A 10,651-nucleotide genomic window follows, 5' to 3' on the forward strand; every position below is an offset into this window, starting at 1 on the left:
AGGAGGTTTACCTCCTGGGCAATGTCCCTATTGGCCTGCTCCTTTCTTGCTAGAGCATCTTCCACCCTTCTGGTGTGCTCTACCAAGTTCTGGTTTTCTTTTTGGAGATCACCCAGCCCCTGGTGGGCCAGGTGATTTTCTTCCATTTTTCTTTTTAAATGGCAGACTTCCTGGCCTAAGGCGTCTCTTTCCTGACTAAGAGCCTGCATTTGTGCCGCCAGGTCGTCCCTTTGCCGTTGAAGGGCACCAGCTTTTTGGCGCTCCTCATCAAACTCTGCCTGGGTATCCAGGTCTTTCAAGATCAGCTTGTTGCTCTCTACCTTCACTCTATCTAGATGACTTTGCAAGGTGGCTACCTGCTCCGTGCATGCCCTGTTAAAGTCTAATTGTTGCTCCAGCTTTTTCTGGCTCTGCAGTAAGGAGTCCAAACTGTCTTGGTGCTCCTTCTGCAGGGCCAGAAATCTGGTATCCTGTTCTGACTTTTCCTTTTGCAGCACATCCATATCCTCCTTCATTTTAGTGATGTACAGTCTGCTGTCATTTTCTGACTCCTGGCTCCTCTGCAGCCTCTGCTCAGAAGAGACCAGGTCAGATTGGACCTTCTGTAATGCCAGCAGTTGCCTACTCGCCAGATCTTGGCCTTCAGCACATTTGTCCTGCACGGCTCCCATATGTAAATATAAATACGCCGCTACCCTGGCAATCTTATTGTGTTCATCTTTGGCTTTAGGAGCCATATATAGTTCACTCAGGGCCACATGTAAGGGACCCTGATCTCTATATATATCTGACCCTGTTTCAGTGACCTGTTGTGTGATGGCCTGCAACCACGCATCCTGGCCCTGTTCGGTCCATTCACCTCTCACAAATAGCTTATGCAAGAGGTGCTCTCTGGCTATTTTCATGTCTACTAAGGTCGTCATTCTAGAGATTGGTCTCTGTCCTGACTTACAGAAGTTTGTATTTTATTTTTGCAGAACAGAACTTTTCTTGGAGTGTCCCTTTTGAGGAATGCTTCACAGCGTAATGCAGCGTGGTGATCCGACCGGATGTATGTATCCCGTCAGTTAGCACACTGTATTAAGCTGCACAAGTGGTAAATCTAACCCAACGTCTCGGCTCGAGCCCCCAATTTGTAAGAGGATTCAATTCCACACTACAGCTAAGTCAACGCCTAGTCTATAATACTGAATGAAAACCCTTATTGATATATCTTTAGGTCCAGTTCATGCGTTCTGGATGACTACCCCTATATAACACCCCTCTCTTGGAATCCCCCTGACCCCACTGAGCCAAGAAGTAGTTCTGTTTTGCAAGTTTAAAAGGTTTATTTGATAATTTAAACAATAGATATATATATGACACCTTATAATAAATTAATAATTGAATAGCACACTTAATCTGATATGATAAAGATCAACAACGGAGAATCTGGCACTAGCACACTTCTTATAATCACTAATGAGTTGACAGGAAATGGATAAGGTAGCACACTGGTAAATAGGTACAGAAGTATAATGTGGTATAGAATGCTTTATAGGGTTCAAGGAAATGCAAGGTTGAATGAATGAAATGCAGTATAGGAAATACTCAATTTGATTTCAACAAACAATGTAATCACTTTTCTCTGGCAATCCCTCCCCCCCTTGATGCAAGGCAAGGAAATGGAAGGAAAACACACAGTTCTCAGAAATGCAATCAATGTAAATCAGTTCAATCCAGCAAGCTTAGACAACAGAAAACAGATAGGAGTTTTGAAAACACAAGCCCAAATTGCTTTGATATGTGCTGGCAATGAATTAAAAAAATATGCTAAACGCTTTTAATTCCCTTACAGAGGTTCAGGGTGAGTGGTATCTAGTTAATATTAGTCCAGGCTCACACTAGCAATGATGCAGGGATAGTTAGCAGGTTAAACGAATTTCTGGCAAATGGAATCAGGCAGCAGCAGTTTTTTTACATGTGAAGAAATTGCAAATCGCGGTAAAATTCACGGATGCGCCGAGCGCTATTACAAAGGAACCGCAAGGACTATCTCTACCGTTTTGGGGTCCTAGGAAAGCCTGGGATCTCAGCTTCCAAATGAAAGTTATTGCAAGTCTCTAGCCCAAACGGTTGCGGAGATATGAGTAATTTAGTAAAGGTCGTTTTTGGTTTTGTAAATTTTAAACGCACACTTTTTCAAAATGACAAATTTTACTAGAAATGACAGGTGACAGATAGGAGGCAGTTCTACTTAGGTTAAATAGATTGAATTAGATGAATTTAAACTAAGAGATGTGTTCTGAGTTTTGCTAAGTACTCACAAGAGATTTTGAACAGGAAAGCGACTTGGTCACGATCTTCAGTCTGGTCAGGTCTTTCCGGATTCTGCTCACAGCGCCTGGTCTGGTCTCGGCTAGGCACAGCACTGCTTTCTCTCTGGTCTGGTCTCTGCTAGGCACAGCACTGCTTTCTCTCTGGTCTGGTCTCTGCTAGGCACAGCACTGCTTTCTCTCTGGTCTGGTCTCTGCTCTGGATAGATTGAAGTCTCTAGTTTGGCTTTCTGGAGTTTGATGGAGGTAAGTATGGATTTTTCCGGCAGGGCTTCCAGCGGCAGATGAAATTGAATGTCTCTATGTGTCCTGACTCTCTGCTTTTATCTGTTTCTTGAGAATGGGTGTGTGTGTTGCATCACTAGACTTGCCCCTCTCATTCGTCATTGGTCAGGCTTCCATTCCTCCGCTTGATTGGCAAACTGAACTGTGAGTCAGATTGATGTCATTTTATGATCTCTTGAAACAACCTCCCTTATCATCTGTGCACCCAAATATATATATGATCAAAATCCATACTTCAGAGTTACACAGTTGTTTGAAATTACATATACATGGTGTGGCTGAATTTAGCCATGTCTATGTCCAAATCTGCTCATTCTCGGAGCTTGCATTCAAAGAGTGTACATAATTGACTTTTTAACTGCTTTTTCAATTTCCGACATGGACCCAACTTTACATACATGTGTGCAGGGGGTAGGGACATTAACTGATGAAGTTTCAGATTTTTAACATGCACACATTTAGAGTAATATCCACTTTTCCGCTAAAACCCCCCTGAACATACCACCGGTTCCTACCACGTCTTAAACTGTGGGCAGAAAAATCACAAGAATTATGGTATCATTTATAAAATTTTCACATGTCCGCACTATGAATTATCCCCCTTTTTATAAAACCATATCCTTGCTGCAGGGGTGTGTCTTTTCAGGTCACATGGTACAGAAACCAGTCTTTCCAGTTTCTGCCAAGCCAGCTTGCTTCTCACAGGCAGTGCCCCTCCCAGCTTCTCCAGGAGGAAGCCACTTTTTACGACGTCTGTAATAAAAACCTTTGCCTGAGTGGAGAGGGCTTTGTTCACTCTCTGGCAGAGCACAGGAAATTCAATTATCAGATAGATGGCATATCCTTAGTGTGGGCAGCAAAAGGAACATTGGCCTGGGAACATAGTTGTGACTCAGGTTTCACTCCTGATGGGATCCGTTGCTAGGCAAAATCAAGTTCCTTAAGCCAGACCTTCAGCTAACTTTTTGTTGCTTTTAAAATAACTTGTAATTTTACACATGCAGCTAGAATGCTGATTCTAAGTGCAAAACTATGACATTTCAACAGTTACAAAGGCATGTGACACCAAACATAGGTCACTCATTTAATTTAACATTTTCGATTTTGGTGGTTTTAAATCCAGTTGCAGTTAGGCTTAAGCTGCTGACTCCATAGCATTTTTGTTATAAGCATTGTTTTTGGGCTCTTCATTTCCCAGATTTTGTAGGCACACAAAACTCCATTCTGCCAAATGTCTGCTGGTGTTCAGTGAATATTATGCACATGTTGCAAGGTTTGAAATAGGCATTTTGCTTGCCTTCAGAAAAACACACAGTGGGTTTTAAAACGCCGGCTTTTGGATAGTGGTGAGTACTGGTACTGCACCCATTTTTGGGATTTTCTTGGATTAATGCATTCTAAACAGGAATGGTTCTTACATGGTAGTAAATCCTTGCTTAACATTGTTTTGATGGGGCTCCTTACAGTAAGATGGTTATGTGGAACCCCACAAAAAGGGTTGAATCTTTAAAGTGGTCCAATGAGTCACGATTTCAGCAACTTTTTGACATCAGTAAAAGTGGATTTTGTTAACAAAGACCTTTCTTTACCCTGGTGGGTGGCAAGTTAGGTAACCATTTTGGTGTGCGCACAACTGCGCACCTTTCCTGGATTTCGGCGCACATGTGGGTTTTCCGCCATCTTGAATTTCCTAAGCCCACAGCACCAAATGTTGTAGCAGGGTAGCTTAAACGTGGGTCAGGACACCCTACAAGCCCCCCCACGTGACTGCACTTTGAGTTTGGGTCGATGGGGAGTCGCGTGCCCAAGGGTTTTGACCCACGCACCGGTCTGTCCGCATAATCTTCTTCCTCTTCTGTAGATGGCACAGTTCAGCATCTTCTTCTCCATCCGGTCAGATCGATCAGTTCTCCTCGCCGGTCCTGATGGGAAGATTGGGCGGTACCCCGGGCCCGTTGTGTCTTTGCTCCCGGTCTCCGGATCGTCCTTCTTGGTCATCCTTCATGGTTTCATCTCTCCTAGGATGATAAAGGAAGAGCGGCAATATCTACTCATAGACGATTTTTTTTTCCACCACTGTTGAGATAGTGGGGCAGCATATGCATTTCATCGTAACGAAATATTACATTCTTATTTTGAAAAAAAAAAACAGCATCACTAGAGACAGTTTCATGTAAATCACAATATTTTAGAGACTAGATGTGGTAGGTTTTATGATTGGAACTGAATTAGTCTGATACAGTACCCGCTAGGATTCCAGAGGATTCCTCCAGTTGTTGCAGAGTGCGCCTGGGATGGCAACATTTCAACTGGTTTATGTGGACCCACTTGTCTTCCCCCTCTGCCGAACCACCTTTGGGGATGTGGATTTTGTAGGCCACAGGGGAGATCTTGTCGATGATCTCAAAGGGTCCTTTCCATGTAGGCAAAAATTTGCGCTGCTTGGCCTGGTTCCTTTGGAAGTTGTATAGATAGACCCGGTCTCCCACCTGATATTCCTTCCTGGAAGTTTTCAGGTCATAATGGGTCTTCATGCTATCAGCTGATCTTTCTAGATTCCGCTGAGCGTAAGCAAAAGCATGTTGAAGGTGTTTCCTTAAATTCTCCACATACTCATGAGTAGTGGAGGCATTTATTAGTGTCTGCTCTTGGGTCCTGTAGAGCAAATGCTGAGGAAGCACCATCTTGCGCCCAGTCATCAACTCAAATGGTGACATTTTGGTTGCAGATGAAGGGGTAGATCTGATGGCCATTAGGACCAGAGGTAATCGGATATCCCAACTTGGCCCAGAATCTGCCACAAACTTCTTTAATATGCTCACAATTGTCCGGTTATATCTCTCTACTGCCCCAGAAGAAGCTGGTCTATAAGCAATATGCAGCTTTCTCTTGACCCCCAGTATCTCCCACATCTTTGTCATTACTTCACTGGTGAAGTGGCTACCTCTGTCTGACTCAATCCTTTGAGGTAGACCAAAACGGGAAAAGATGTGGTTAATCATCAAGGCAGCTGCAGTTTCTGCCTTGCAGTTTGGGGCTGGGAGACATTCCACCCACTTGGTAAACAAGCATGTCACAGTCAACATGTACTTATTCCCCCTAGCCGAGCGAATCACAGGGCCTACAAAGTCGATTTGTAAATCTGACCATGGCAGGGTCATCCCCCTCTTTTGTAAAGGCGCCCGGTGTGTGAGGGATGATGGCTGAAATTGTGCACACACAAGGCAACCCTTCAGGTACTGGTCGAGGTCCTGCCCCATGTGTGGCCAGTATGCAACCTCTCTTAAGATTTCCAATGTTGTGTGAAACCCCCTATGACCGGCGGTGGCCGCATCATGGGCGTGACTTAACATCAGGCTTCGGAATGAGGTAGGAACCACCCACTGGTCGTGGCCAGCTTTGGATTTCCTTACCAACAAACCGTCTTGGATCCGGAACATTTTTGGACATTTCATCAACACTCTTAGGTCCTCTTTCCCAATGTAATCGGTATCCGTCAGGGGAAAGTTCTCAGGGTCCTCAAGGTGCTGGTAAAATTTACCAATTATTGGATCCCCCTTCTGAGCGGTAATCAAATCAGCATCAGGGGTCTCCTTACTCCATTGTGCAATTGAAAGGTCGTTGTGAGCATTTGTCTGGGACCTAGTGATGGCAGTGACCTGGATTTCCCCCAACAGGGACTCAATCTCAATTAGATCCCCTTGGATGGCTCCGGTTTTGGCCAGCTGATCAGCTAAGTCATTTCCAGTTTTGTCTGGTCCCTCTACTTTGGAATGACCCTTGATCTTTTTCCAGTATATGGTCATCCCATTCGATGTGACCAGATCATCAATGTTTTGGATCAACTTCCCATGTTTCAAGGGTTTGTTGTTAGCACATAACATGCCTCTGGTTTTCCAATTAACCAGGTGTTCCACGAACCCGTTCCGTACATAATCCGAATCTGTGATTATGACCAGTTCGTGGAGTTGATGCTGGACAGCAGTGAGGATGGCCTGATGCACAGCCATCAATTCTGCCACCTGACTACTTCGGGGACCAATTTTGTATCCAGCGGAGGGTTCTGGGGACTCATTCACCCATGCATTCCCTACGCCGGCCACCAGTTCTTTCTCCCCGTTGTTGTCGACATGGTAAGAGCATCCATCCACATACACAGTGGGCATTCCCTCACACTTGTCTTCTTCAAAGACTTTGTGGGGGGAATTAAGGTATGCCTCCATGTTGTCCTTTATTTTTAGACTTTCGTCCTCGAGACAGTTTTCTCTGGCACAATCATGCAAGTCAGCCAGACCTTGCGCGAGGGGACTCTTCTTGTTTTGGCCATATCTGACCTCCACAGGAAAGCCTTGCATTGACAGAATCCAGGAAGTAATTCGGGAATTACTCACATTTCCGGCCCGGATTCTGTCACTTTGGAGATATTGCAGAGGCTGGTGTGGAGTCTCCACTATGATGTGTTCCCCCTGGATAAACGGGCGGTAATTCTTCAATGCCCACACCGTTGCCAGGAGTGCCTTCTCACAATCGTTGAATTTTTCCTCCACAGAGGATAAAGTTTTGCTCGCATAGGAGATTACTTTATTGACCTTGTCATGCTTTTGATATAATACTGCCGTCAAGCACGTATTAGAGAACCCCGTCTCCAGGAAGAACTCCTTGTTTCTGACAGGGTAAGCTAGGCAAGGCGCTTGTGAGAGGCTTCTTTTGAGTTGTTTTACTGCCTCGGCTTGTTCTGGACCCCATTCCCACTTGACCCCCCCCTTCAGGAGATGAATCAGGGGTCTGGTGATCTCTGCGTAGCCCTCAATGAACTTTCTGCTGTAATTAGTCAGTCCAAGGAGGCTCCTTAGTTCCCGCAGAGTTGTGGGGTCTTTCAGTTTCTGAAGTGCTTCCACTTTCTTTTCCTGGGGACAGAGACCCTGAGGAGTAATCTCATGCCCCAAGAAATTAACACGGGTTCTACACCACTGTGCTTTCTGAAAGGAAAGTTTTGCTCCGGCGGCCCTCAACTGTGTCAGAACATAACGGATCTCTGCTATGTGTTCCTCCACAGATGAACTTTTGATGAGGACATCATCTACATAAGCCAGGTTACCCCTCGTACCCAGGTCGGGCATGGCCTTATGTAGGAAAATATTGAACTCATTACCGGAGTTAAGGTTTCCGAAGGGAGTCCGGGTCCATGTGTACTGCTGGCCCCCAAAGGTAAAAGCCAGCTTGTATTGGTCCTCCCTACTGACAGGCACGGTCCAGTATCCATTGGTCAGGTCTATTGCAGTGAATACCTGTGACCCCTGAATCTGGGCCAGCCCTTGGTCAATGTAGGGAAGAGGCCATCGGGAAGTGTGGACCCGTTTGTTGAGCTCCCTGAGGTCAGCGCAGAGTCTCCACTGGCCGTTTGGCTTCAATATTCCCAGCACCGGATTATTGAAGGTGCTGTGGACTGGACGGATTATTCCCCGGGACTCAAGGTTCTTAATTATTTCAGTAAGGGACTCCATTGATGCGAGAGGCAAGCGATATTGCTTCACAAACACTGGAGTCATGCCAGGGTCCGTGGGGATTATTGTGGTGTGGATGTCGGTGCGACCACAGTCATATGAGTCTACCGCAAAGAGATCTTGGAAATCCAAGAAAACTTGTTTCAACTTTTGCTTTTGTTCCAGAGTCACACAGGCATCAGCTAGGTTGACTCTCTCTTCCACCATCTGCCTGAAGCCTGGAAAGACTTCTGGTTTGGCTATCTCCGCGGCCTCCTCCAGCTGAGTGGAGAAGTCCCTGGTCAGAGTGCTGATTTGGACCGGAGGCTTCAGGTGGGAAAGGCAGCCCTCATGGACCTGGAAAATCACCTCATCCCTCCTGAAGTCACAGGTCACATCTTCCTTACCATAGGGGCAGGAAGTGTACACCAGGAAGTTCCCCCCATGCCGGGTAAAAATCCTGTCTGGTGTTGCGTTGTCATCACTGTCACTGTCAAAACAGTCCTTGGGGATGGGTCCTAACAGTTCATTTACAAGATCAATGGAGAAATGTCGGTCATCAACCGCCATTCCAATAATGGTGCCTGCGGCTAGAGTAATACTCTTTAAGTCGCTGTTATCCACCTCTATTAGAATGGGGTCATGTTCTATGTTGACTAATGGAGTCGGGTTTACCCCCAACCCTTGCTGTTGGAGAGAAGCATTTAGATGTATGTAAGCATCAGGGTTTTTCAACTCTTGTCCCCTTTTAACTTTCACTTCCAGGGAGAATTGTCGGGTCCTTTCTGGGATGGTGACTTCCTCTTTAACCTGAATTTCAACTGCATAAGGTAGCAATTGAGCTGACCCAAATGCTTTTTCTGGATCATCAAAGCCCATGGGATTATCCGCTAATCGGGACCAAGCTTTGAAGTTTATTAGGTCCAAACTAATGGCAAAGCGATTGAGAATGTCACTGCCTAAGTAAAAGGCGGCAGTGACATCTCGCACGACCCAACAATTATGGACTATGCTCTTGTTGCCAATGGAGATTTTGAGCATACACCTGCTTGGCAGGAGATGTTTGGAGTCAGGTGCTTCCAGGTCCATTTCCCATTTGTCTATCAGTTTGAAGGTGGGAATGGCTGGATCTTTTGGGAGTTGGCGGAACATGGCTTCGCTGATGAAGCTCTTACCGTTGTTCACACACACTCGAGCGAGAACAGAGTCCTTCCCATCATTTAACTGAACAGGGATGAACAACTGCTCTCCAATTTGCTGAATATCAGCCAGGCTTTGAGCTGATTTCACATCTTTCTGGACTATAGGAGTGGGGGTTTCTGATTGTGGATTAGTATAGAATTTCAGAGTGTTTCCTTCCAGCGTGGAATACCACTTTAGACTGGAAGGAAGGTTGATTTTCAGAAATAGAGAGGACCCCCCATCACCAGTCTGTTGTCCTACTGCTATTACTGTCACGTCTGGAATTTGGCTATTCTGGAAGTGAAATTCTACTTGGTCAGATTTTTGTTCAACCATGTGGCAGGTCCCGTTTAAACTAACATGGTTGACACTCTGTTTTAATTTTATTGGTCGGCTAGTCTGGGTCCAGAGGACCTTGTTTACGCAATCTATTAGGGGTGACAACCTTCTCAGGAGGTCATTCCCTAGTAAACAAGGGGTGCCCTCTGGGGTCACAACTATGACCGGGTGTTTCAACTTATGTCGCCCAATTTTAATGTCCAAATCTGCCGTCCCCTCGACGGGAATTTCCTTCCCGTCAAAGTTCTGTAGTTGTCCAGGAAGAGAGGTGAGAGGAATTTGGTAATTCTCTCCCCTTCCTGCATTCAGTTCGTCAAAGGCCCTTCTGGACAGAAGGGTAGCTTGAGATCCAGTGTCCACCAGTGCCGAGATTGTACCCTGCCCCTGTACTTGTACCGGGGCATAATATCTTCCCTCCTTCTCCTCAAGGGGGCACAGATAATGTACATTTTTGGACAACTGGTGGGCTAATTTTCTGGTTTTGGACATCGCGAGAGAAGAATTTTGGGCAGAATTCTGTGGAGAGCCTTGGGAATCTGAAAGAAAAAATTTGCAACTGGAGATCAGAGCCATTGTGGGTTCCCCTGGCTCCGGTTCTGGGCCGCCCCCCCCTTTTTGGAGGCAGTCCCCAGGATGGGTTTGAACCAGGGGATTTTCTTGCTGTTGGTTCTGGGATGAGATGGTGGACGGCGGTAGCTCAGTCTCCACATCTCCCCAGTCTGGATTTGCATCCCTAGGGACCCATTTTTCTTTGGGAGGAGTTCCCCCCTCTCTGAAGGAGAAGATCCTTTTCCCAGGATCCTCTGAGGATCCCTCTCCCTCAAATTGGAAGATCTGTACCTCCTCCTCAAACTGAGTCTGTTTGGGTCTTTTGTTTCTCCTACCCCCCCTCTGCTCCTTAGGAGGCAGACTTTCAGGGGCAAGAGATTTTGTTTCCGGTTCCTGGGTTTCCAGGGGCTGTTTACAAGTGAGGAAGGAAGCTTCCTCCAAGGCTTTACACCCCCCTTCCCTTTGTGCCTCCTCCCTGGGAACCGGTGAGTTATCGGG

The sequence above is a fragment of the Ambystoma mexicanum genome, chromosome 2p (genome assembly GCF_040938575.1).
Source record: "Ambystoma mexicanum isolate Mex_15411 chromosome 2p, UKY_AmexF1_1, whole genome shotgun sequence".
NCBI classification, from domain to species: domain Eukaryota; kingdom Metazoa; phylum Chordata; class Amphibia; order Caudata; family Ambystomatidae; genus Ambystoma; species Ambystoma mexicanum.